We start from the raw sequence: 12,004 nt of genomic DNA, 5'->3' as shown, positions 1-12,004 counted from the left end.
AAAATTAACGCAATTCACATGAGATTCATGCGCATAATAAGCGGGAAATCCCTAATGGACAAAGTAAGTAACGAGATAATTCTAAAAGAATGTGGTGCAGAAAAGACGCTAGTAGATACATGGGAAATAAATCGGTTAAGATGGTTCGGACATGTTGAGAGAATGCCAAATGAACGACTAACGAAACAAGTGTATCAAGGTAAAGTAAATGGCAACGTGCCCAGAGGTAGACCGCGGAAAGAATGGTTAGAATGTGTGAATGAGACCCTACTTAGAAGAGAAATAAGAAGTCACAGAAACACGAGAGCCTGCATGAAAAAATGCATGGACATAAAAGAAGCTAGACTAGTATGTCAGGACAGGAAAGTATGGCGGCAAATAGTTAATGAAAAGAGTGTCAGTAGAGTGAATGACGCCTGAAACAAAGACCTTGGCTATTAATGGACCCAAATGGGGAATCTTACATAACGACTTCGTAAGGTTTTTCGCTTGGGGTGATTGCTAGAGAGATTGATCAGCAACCTCGGTCGGAGCAGTGTTGCGGAACGACCATGTTATTTACTTAAATAGCACGAGAATTCTGGATCAATCTGAAAAATCTCTATCCCTTCCACACACTACTCCTTTCCCCTGCCGAGTGAGTTACGCCTACCCCGAAAGGGAAATGGCTTAATGGTGTAATAATAATAATAATATTTCAAAACTTAAAAAACATGACATCCATCTTTTTCATCTCAGCCTTTTTTACGGTTTGTGAGATATTTTGTTTGTTTGTTAAAAAGTAACAATAACAGTAAGTTTCCTTTAACTGTCTGTGAAGAGTTTATAGAGTGGTGGACATTTTAGAGAGACAACAAATAAGCCTGCCAAAAATGATAGGATTTCTATCAAAACAAGAACAGCATATAGATTTTTCGAGAAGATTACTGAAATTTTCTACAAATTTCACAGAATTTTTAAGTTCTTTATTTTTAATTCACAGATATTTCATGATATAATTTTAGAAAGATGGAAAAAAGTTCATAGAAATCGGTTAATATTTTCATTAAGTTTGTCCAAGAAAATACACTTTGCAGCGTAACAAAAGTGCAATAACTTTTGAAGTTATTAACCGATTTCTTTCTATCATTTTCTTATGTTATCGTCATAATCCATAAAATATAACGCTGCCTATTAAAATTCGCTAATGAATATTTTACTGAACTGGAAATATCACTGGTGCAGTACTCACGAGTTGTAGAATTCTATGCTGGAAATTAAAAAAAAAAAAGATTGAAGTGAACAGAAGAGCGAGACATTTTATGTGATAAATCAGTTTAAATTATTTGTCCAATTTTTTTTGTAAGGCTAATAAAAAGAACTGAAACAGTCCTGTATATTTAGTTGAAAATTCAAAATTGAACTTTTCTTATTGTTGGAAAATGGGCCTGTCTTTCTAGAAATGCCTAAAGTTTTATCAAATTAAACTCTTTAGAGTCGATTTATTTAGAAAGTTTCAATGGTCTTGAAAGGACTTTAAAGAAGATCTTTTTCTTAAAACCTCCTTTGTAGCATTTTTTAAGACAAAGGGAAGGTGACGTAATTGTAAAACATATGTAACATGTGGTTCAAGCTTTGTCCTTTGAGTCAGTTTCAAACAGGCTTCAGAGATACATGACGTGTACCTCGAGAATGGGAAAAACCCACATAGAAAATTCTAAATTTGAAACATTTGTAAGTAATTTATATCCATTTATTACAATTATTGGATGAAAAAGAAATTTTAAATCTAAAAACTACAACCGACGCGGAGATTTTTTGTTCGCGGGGAGGAGGGGGGGATTCTCTCTTTTATCATAAATTCAAAGATTTAGGCCTTAAATAAACAATAAATAAACACAAACGAAGATATATATATATATTCATTTATTTATTTCATTATCTAATTATCTTATTTATGTATTTAGTTGAAAATTAAAAATTGAACTGTCCCACATAACATGCAATGTTTCAGAAATATTGCAGAAATATTTAATTCAAATATTGGCAAAATTCCAAATGAATATTGCAGCTGCATTCGAGAAACATGAAAATGTCCGACTCTGGCAATATTTGTCTGACATGTTCGAGCTATATTTCAAAACAATGTTGAATCATCATCAAAACAATGTTGAAAATTTGACAAATTACTTCCAGTAAAGCAAACTCAACTAACAAATACAGGAAAAAACATCTCTGACCACCCTCTCAACAATGAAATGATTTCAGCCTTATCTAAAGGACATAATTTTGCTGTAGCTCCATCGAAAATTGCAAAAGAAGAAATAATCAGCTATTTAGAATCCATAATATATACCCTTTCACGCGAAAAGCGAATGACATAGGACGTAGGACGGCCAACATTTTACGTTAAGCTCAAGTTCCCTCCTTAAACTTAACAAAACAGGAAAAAAACGCAATTAAAATACTCAATCAATATAAAGATTATATAATATATCCCGCAGACAAAGGCAACACAACAGTAATAATGAATAAAGAAGACTATAAGAACAAAATCATGAACCTTCTGACGATACATACAAAAAACTTAAAAGGACCCCACAATAACAATAGTCAGTAAAACAAAAACTCTTCTCAAATACTCTAAACTTGATAGCCAAACAATATCTAACTTAATACCTACTAATTTCATCTTTCCAAGACTTTATGGGCTCCCAAAAATCCACAAAGAGGACATTCCACTCAGACCGATCGTCAGCGCAATAAACTCACCAACTTACAACCTAGCACGCTTCCTCGCTGCAAAACGAAATCCTTTTACAGGAAACTCCATCACTCAGGTCCAAAACTCATTTGACTTTATTAAAAAGATACAACAGATTCACATTCAACCCCAAGACATCATAGTGAGTTTCGACATAGTATCTCTTTTTACAAAAGTACTAATCTCGGATACAATTGATATTATTAAATCTTTCACGAACTCCCTTCTGTGCTCGTACCTTTGATAGAACACTGTCTCAATAATACTTACTTCTCGTTCAATAACCAATTCTACGAACAAACCTCAGGGGCAGCAATGGAATCCCCAATCTCATCTGTAATAGCCAATGTCTTTATGGAACATCTAGAAACTAAAATCTTCAACCAAGCCAAACTTAAACCAGAATTCTGGTTTCGTTACGTTAATGACACATTTGTCATCTGGCGAGATGGACGAGATGAACTAAATAGGTTTTTCGATTTTATCAATCAATTACATCCTAATATCCAGTTCACCATGAAAATAGAACAAAACGGAAAATTGCCTTTCTTGGACATATTAGTTTACAAAAAATCTGATAACACATTAGGACATGAAGTTTACAGAAAACCCACGCATACAAACAGATACCTTCATGCCTCCTCCCACCATCACCCATTTCAAAAACAATCGGTCATCAACTCCCTTGTATAAAGAGCTGTCTCCATGACAGATAAAGATAACTTACAAGAGAAATTACAAAACGTTAAATAAATCCTGATACAGAACGATTACACAAACAAACAAATGGATAAAGCAATAAGAAAAAACACTCAAAAAAGCAAGTCAACACAACCTACGAAAGAAAGAGAGAGAGAAAAATGACCACCACCTTACCCTACATCCAAGGTGTCACAAAACAAATAGGAAGAATTCTCAACAAACACAACATCCAAACCATATTTAAACCACCTGCGAAAACAGGACAACTACTAAATAACCCTAAAGATAAAAAGGCGCCCCTCAGTGATCCGAGAATATATAAAATCCCTGGTTCTTGTGGCAAAGTCTATATTGGAGAAACCGGGAGAGCGATGAGCTAGCATATTAAAGGTTATGAAATTAGTGTCTTCAAGGAAAGATTTTGGCTTCTATCTTCCTGACCAGCTATAAAAAAGAGCTAAGTTATTTGAGAAAAGCCTGCCCGGTAATAACCGTAGAATAGAGAAAAATTAATATTTTCAGATTTCAGTGCAAAAGTGAAGATTCTTATATTATTTTGAATGCGCGATTTTTCCATCTATCTAAAATGCCACAATAAGAATAAGGTACCTCCTAAACTTATTCACTTCTATTTCCATAGCGACTCTCACCAATTCAACTCTGCCTCTCTAGAGTTAAAATTATTTAAATCCACACATTTGCATAGATTTCTTTGTTTTTTTTAAATACGTTTAAATAAATTATTAAAATATAAATTAATATAAATTTGAATATGTTTCGAACTTATAAGTTATAAAAAGATTTAATAATTAAAAAGGTTAAATAAATGCTTTCTTTAAATTTTACGTAGTCGATTGAGAGGAATAGGATTTGCACTATTTCTGTTCCCGTTTGGGGGTTTTTAGACGGAGGAAAAATCGCGTATTGATAGGAATACAAATTCTTAATTTTTCTGAATTTAACGTTTGTTACCGGGTGTAGCAGATATTGGCCAGAACATTGTTCAAGCTATTTCCACCAATAGCTCCCAAAGCAATTCTGGACAATCAACAGAATCAAGAAATGAAATATTACAGGTATTTACCGCAGACTTATTTTGTGACGGCAATTTCAAGTCTCTGAGGTGTATTATAACTTCATTCATCTTTCTAAGAGATAATTCCTCATAAGTGAGACCTATAATAGAAAAATGTTTATAAATAATTAATTACAATATGTTAATTACAAATTCATTTACGCATTCATTTTAAATCATGCCATCATTTGTCGCTCAAATATATTGTTTTCGAAAGAGAAAAAGACGATACATATCTTACCGAATTCACCGAAATATTATAAACAAAACATTTTTTGCAAATCGATAAGATAAATTTTGTCTTATTTATTTCGAAAATAGCATATTTTACTGATAAATGATTCTGTTTACTGTCTTTATGTTTAGTTCTAAAATTAAATCTCCGAATGTCATCGTTTTCAGTAAATTACCAGACTTTGTGTCCTGATATGCAAGACTCGAGAGACAGTTTTCTAAACTTCTATGTTTCTTCGGCTTATCAAGTGGGTTGGGTCTCGACTTTTTTTTGCAAAACAGGAATTTTTTATTTTTTATTCGGGACTGGCTGCGAAAGATTTCAAGGAGAGTTTCGTTCAAAAAAAAAATTGTTTTCCTGAAAATATAATAGCAAGAGAATGTTATATAATTAAACCAATTTTTTGTCTACTGTCAAATATTCAGATGTCGTACTTGCTAATGCAACTTCATCATGCACACTTGAGCTTGTTAACATGGAGATGAACAATTGAATGTTGTTATACGTAATTGATTTAAAGTGTCATTTTTTGCAATAAATTTGTTATAAAAAATGCAGTCAGCAAACAAGCTTGCCACTAAAGTTCATCTTCGAATTTGAAAAAAATATTCTGCTTACTTCCCAGTTTCTGTGTTATTTTGCCCATATTGCTGACAGAAAACTCCATTCTGTTTCTAAAGTGAAATATCGACGGAAGGGATCATCTCCTCGGTCAGAAATTATATCGATTTCCGGAAAGTAGAAGTAAAATTAAGGAATTATACATATTCATTAGAAAAACATTTGAGCGTTAGCAATTATGATATTTCTAATTTAAAAATGGTTAGAATCTTATAATTTATTTGTTGATTTTTGAAATACACTTCAAATCCCAATTGAACTTAAGTTAGAATTTTTTTGACTGTTTACAAATGTAAAGAAAAAAAATGTTCTACATTTTCAGTCAATTATTGACTTGGTATGTGAAAATATAGATATCAAAATAGTTCGAAATTTAGGTTAATTAATTAAAATTTAAACATTTCACCTGAAGAAAATTAAAACCTACAAACTTCTCTGAATTAAATATGATTTCAGGTTAAAAGTTTTAAATCATAAAGAAGAATAATTGAAAGTGATTAATGATGTGGTAAAATGGGGCAATAAAAATGTTAGAAACTAGAAACATCTAGTGACTTACCGAAGAGGCCGGTTTATTTTCTAATACATAAAGTTTGAATGCCTAGATTTATTGATTTATTTATTGTCGATTGAAAATTCCTCAATATGTCCACATTAGAAATTCTAAATTGATTTATAATTTTATTTTATGGAACTTGCGATGATTATGAATACTAATGAATTTGACCGTAAATTTAGGTTAGGGACTCAATACTACATAAACCTCCACTCGCAATACATAATAATTTCGACTGTTAATATCAAAAACTATAATATTTTGTAACATAATGTTAGCAAGAAAATATTGAAATGATAACTTTTGTTGCATAAAATTATTTCCTTAAAAGTAGAAATTCTAGAATTGAAAAAATTTTGACTTGAGAACCTTTGTGTCAAAAAATTAATAATAGAGCTCTATTTTGTAGGTTTAAGGGCATATGAGACAGCTAAATACCTATATTACCGACCTCACTTTATCAGTATACTGAATATTTTTCTTTTACAAAAGAACTTTTTTTGTAAATAAAATATCGAGCTGAAACTTTGGAAAATGTATTAGAGTACAATAAAGTATGTTTAGGTAGGAACTTCACTGAAAATTATTTCATCTTTTTTCTGAAGCTCGACATTTTTTGAACGTTCGAATTTTTTTTATACATAAAATATCGATCTTAAACTTTGAGAAATCCAAGAGCCGAAAGGAAACTACGTTAAGGTACAAAGCTTAATAATGAAAGATGTAAAAGAAAATTCAACTGTCAATTCCATCGGCATCAGCCGGTAAAATTGTACAAGAAAATACGAACCCTGGCGGCCACTAGACGAGACTCTAGAGGGTTCGTATTTTCGTGTAAAACGTTACCGGCTGATGCCGATGGAATTGACAGTTGAAATATTTTTTTCACATATTTCAATATTAAGCTTTGTACTTTAACGTAGAATTAATGGAATATAAGGCATTCGTGGAATTCAAGGAATTAAAAAATTTCACGGTCTTCAAGAACTTGCGGAATTCAAGGAATACAGGGATTTAAAGAATTCATTGGATTTAAGGAGTTCGTGGATATCATGGAATTCAAAGAATTCACAGAATTTACGGAATTCAAGGAATTGAAGGAAATCGCGCACTTAAAGGAATTCACCGAATTCTGAGAATGTACGGGATTTAAGGAATTCACAGAATCAAAGTAATTTCCGTACTTCAAGGAAATTATCGAATTCGCGGACTTCAAGAATTTCATGTTATTTAAGAAGTTTAAGGAATTCACATAACTAAAGGAATTCAATGAATTCAAGGAATTAATTGAATTCATGAAATGTAAAGAATTCGTGAAATTAAAGTAATTCAAGCAATATAGAGTATTCATGCAATTCGCAGAATTCATGGAATTTACGTAATTCAAGGAATTTACGGAGTTCAATGAATTCATGAAATTCAAGACATTCATGAAACTCAGGGAATTCACAAAATTCAAGCAATTCATAGAATTTACGGAATTCAAGGAATTCACGGAACTCACGGAATTGAAGGAATTGGTGGAATTCGCGGACTTCAAGAAATTCACCGAATTCAGAGAATACACGGGATCCAAAGCATTCACAGAATTAAAGGAATTCCCGGACTTTAAGGAATTCGTGGAATCCTAGCAAATTCAAGAATTTCATGTTATTTAAGAAATTCAAGAAATTCAAGAACTAAAGAAATTAATTCATCAAATTCAAGGTATTCGTGAAATTCACAAAATTCAAGAAATTCATAGAATTCAAGGAATACATGGAGTTCACTAAATCCACGGAATTCATAGCATTTAAGGAATTCTCGAAAATCGTTGAATTAATTGAATTTAGTGGATTCCACAAATTCATTAAATTTCAAGAGTTCCTTGAACGTCATGAATTCCTTAAATTGCATCATTTACATTAATTCCACAAATTCCTTGAATTTTATTAATTCTTTAAATTCTGCGAATTCCTTGAATTCCATTACTTCAGCGATTTCATTAAATTCCATGTATTACTTCAATTCCGTAAATGCCATACATTCCTTAAACTTCCTCAATTTCTTGAATTCCATGAATTCCACGAATTTATTGAATTTCGCGAATTTATAGAATTCCATAAAATCTATTTATTCCCTGAAGCACGTGAATTCCATGAATTTCGAAAATTTGGTATCTTCCTTCAATTCCGTGAATTCTGCAAATTCCATTAATATCGTAAATTCCATGAATTCTATGAATTCCTTAAATTGCATGATTTACTTTAATTCCACAAATGCCTTGAAATCTGTTTATTCCATAAATTCCGATAATGTTGTGAACTCCATACATTTTATGAATTCCTCAAATTCTATTCTTTCCGTGAATTCATTATATCCCGTGTATTACTTGAATGCCGTGAATTCCACTATTTTATTGAATTTCGCGAATTTAAGGAATTCCAGAAATTCAATTAATTCCGTGAAGTACGTCAATTCTTTAAAGTACGTGAATTCCTTGAATTTCATGAATTCCATAAATTTCGTGAATTTCCTCAACTTCATGAATTTCTTCCATGCCATGAATTCCGTGCATTTAATGAAGTCCGCGAATTCCATACATTTCGTGAATTCCTTTCAGGAATTCCATGAATTTCTTTAATATCGGGAATTCCTTGTGCACAATTTTCGATTTATAAGCGCTCTAATACATGTATTCGAATACTTGACGGCAACTTAACGATTTTTCACACATACAAACATGTCTTACAATTTTGTCATGAAAATTCTATGGTCGCAATTTCACACTTGTATTGTGGAATTGTTGTACAATTCCATACATTTTTAAAAGTGCTATGAAAAAAGTTTAATTCACTATTTTTTAAAGCTCAAATATTTATTTCTTTAAAAAATGCTTATAATCCATGGAAAGGGCCGAGACAGTCAATATCCATGAAAATTTAGAAAGTTTTGTTCCTTCCTACTCGGTAAATATTGAGCCAAATATGTATAATGTTGAAATTGGAATATTTATTTCAGATTGTAAATTTTTTCTTGTGATTTGTTAAAATATGCCGAAGAATAATTGGTTTTGTTCCCGTGGATATTCAAGCAGGCATACTCGTAGATTACGTTCTAAACAAACAGACTCAGATTTGCAAGTGTTGTCAGTTTCAAAGTTGCCTAAAAAGTCTGAAGATACCAAAGCTGTGGATGAAGTAGTTGTGGATAAGATATATGTGAATGAATTATATGCGGATAAAAGCATGAATTTTGATACGTTTAAAGAAGAAATCTGGGCTCAGACACAGACAGAAATAAATTCAAAAAGGGAAAGTGATCCTAAAGAGGATTCTTTGAAAACCAGTGTTGAGGATAGTGATAGAGGTGCCAAAAGTCAAACTGAAGATGGAGAAGATGACTTAGAAAAGGTACTAGATTTTGATTTCGAAGAATACGACCAAAAAATAATTGAATGAGATATGTCGGATAGTGACGCGGACAGAAATTTCGACGATTCTGACACAGAAGAAGACGAAGAAGATGTACATCGTCGTCAAAATAAAGATGAAAAATTTAAAAATGTCTTGCGTGCATGGTCACTACTGTACAAACTTCCTTTGATTGTTCTAACTGGAATGCTTCTTATTTTAAGTCAGTTTACTGATTATGTGTTACCACGCAGTGCCCGAACTCTCCTGAGAACTCCTAGATCAACAAAAATCACCTACATGTTATCTCCATCTTGGTCTGAACCGAGCTGTTGACTCCATTTTGAAGCAACGCAGTTATAAGGGAAATGCTGATAATAACATGAATTTAATGATCAACATCGACGGTTTACCTCTTATACAAATCTTCATCTAAAGCTTTGTGGCTGATTCTTTGCTCAGATGCGAATTGAAGAACCGTATATCTGATTCGAGCATATATTGGAACTCATCACCCGGTTGATGCTAATGAATTCTTAAAAGAATTTACAGACGAAGCAACAATCCTGTGTACAAACGGTATAAATTTCAAAGATAGACAAATTAAGGTACATTTTTTTGCACTGATTTCTGATGTCCCTGCGAAGAAAATGATACTTAGTGTGAAAGGTCACATAGTCCGGGGGCTGGGTATGATCCCGTATGCACTAAGACCGCTAAAGCTGAAAACCCTCTATTCTTATGTATTTTGAGCCCCTGAATCCGAATCCACAACTTAATTTTTCGAAAAATGCGTACAACATTGTTTAAATTGCAATTGTTTAAACAAATTATGAAAACGTCGTTTTTTTTATTCGGACAAATTTTTTTTAGAAAATATGGCTCATTTTAAGAAGAAAAGGTCTCTAGTAAAATTTTCGTAAAATGTATATTTCAAAAGATATAAATTTTTGAAGGTCGGAAATTTGACGTTTTTACTAACTTTCAGCGTTGATTACTTTTGATCTACTGAACATTTTTGAAAATTTCAAAAATGTAGGCATTCTTTGGAACTTACTCCACAAATTGACATAGATTTCCATTAGCGCAGCTCTCTGGAAGTTGCTTTTTTTGCGATCAACAATAGGGCTCTCTTAACAATCGAAACAGTACTGTATACGCTTTTCAGATGATATCGTAAATTTTATTATTGCAAATTTGTCTTCATGGATGTAAAGGAATTCACAACAGTTAAGTATATCAACTATTAGTATCGTAATAAATGTAATTACTATAATAATTTATACAATTATTATAATATTTACGAAAATAATCATGACTGTTACTAAAATTATTTTAATTATCGATAGCGTGGTTCAAGTGGCGTCGATCAAGTGGTGAATCGATAGTTTTGTATAAAATAAAATCAAGTACACCTTTGCCACATCAAGATGAAAAATTTTGGCCGTCTTCTAAGAATAAATCGATGTTACAAATATTTTTACGTAATTATATCTCACTTAATGCTGAATCATTTTGGCCTGATGTTGAAATAGTTTTTAGAACAGTAGAATCCTTGGAAAGTATTTCAACGAAAGCTCACTTGAAAGATGACCCATCAATGCCTGTTTTACAAAGGTTTGACATCGAAGAAGCGGATTTAAAAATGATGGTGCATATGTATCAAAGTTCCATCGAAGGATCACGGAAAATACTGCTACTATCATCCGATACCGATGTTTTTGTATTAGCGCTAAATTTTTGGAAAAAATTTTCGATTCTTGGATTGCAGGTGAGAATATTCACATACGTTATTTTGCCTTATTTCGGATAATGAGATTTTATAATTATTGAATTCAACATGACGTTACATGTGAAAATAAATAGAAATATTAAATACTTCAATTATACATATAAACAAAAATGTTTCAGGAATTATGGATGTGTCTTGGCGTAGGGAATTCTTTACGGAAAGTAATGGTTCATGTAATCGCAAATACTTTAGGGCCAGATGTTTGTCGCACTTTCGTAGCAGCTCATCACTTGACTGGGGCAGACTATACGAGTAGACTCGGTACCAAACCCAGTGCAGTACGAGCATAACCGGTAAATAATCTACTTGATTTTGGTCGAGGTAGGTAATTTATCATGAATCACTTTACTATATTATTGCATTTTTATATAAATCATCTTAATGTACTTTCAGGCTCATCAGAAGTTTTAATAGCTCATTCTATAGAGAGAGCTGAAAAATACTTGATAAGCGTCCTTCAAAAGAATAGTTCTAGTAGCACATTCGATGAGTTTCGCTATATGCAATACCACCACTCTGCAAAACATGAATTTAAAAAAATGGCGTGTACATCTGCTTCACTTGAATTGCACATTCGACGAGCTTTTTATGTCACATATCAGCAAGTAAATTGTTTGAATGAAAAGGCAGATATTTTAAATTCTTTTATGTTTGGTTATGAAATGAAGGATGAGACATTGATACCTAAAAAAATACACATATTGCTACCGCCTCCAGACGATTTCGTTATGTGTTGTAATTGCAAAGCTTGTATAAGTGAGAAATCTTGTCCATGTGTAAAATAATAAGCTAAATGCATTTCTTTTTGTGCATGTCAGAAAGACAAAAAATGTAGAAATAAATATACATAATCTACTGTAAAATATACTTGTGTAAATAAATATTTTA

The sequence above is a fragment of the Belonocnema kinseyi genome, chromosome 2, assembly GCF_010883055.1.
Source record: "Belonocnema kinseyi isolate 2016_QV_RU_SX_M_011 chromosome 2, B_treatae_v1, whole genome shotgun sequence".
NCBI lineage: Eukaryota > Metazoa > Arthropoda > Insecta > Hymenoptera > Cynipidae > Belonocnema > Belonocnema kinseyi.
The sequence above is the reverse complement of the archived record's forward strand: the minus strand, read 5'-3'. Positions refer to the sequence as shown.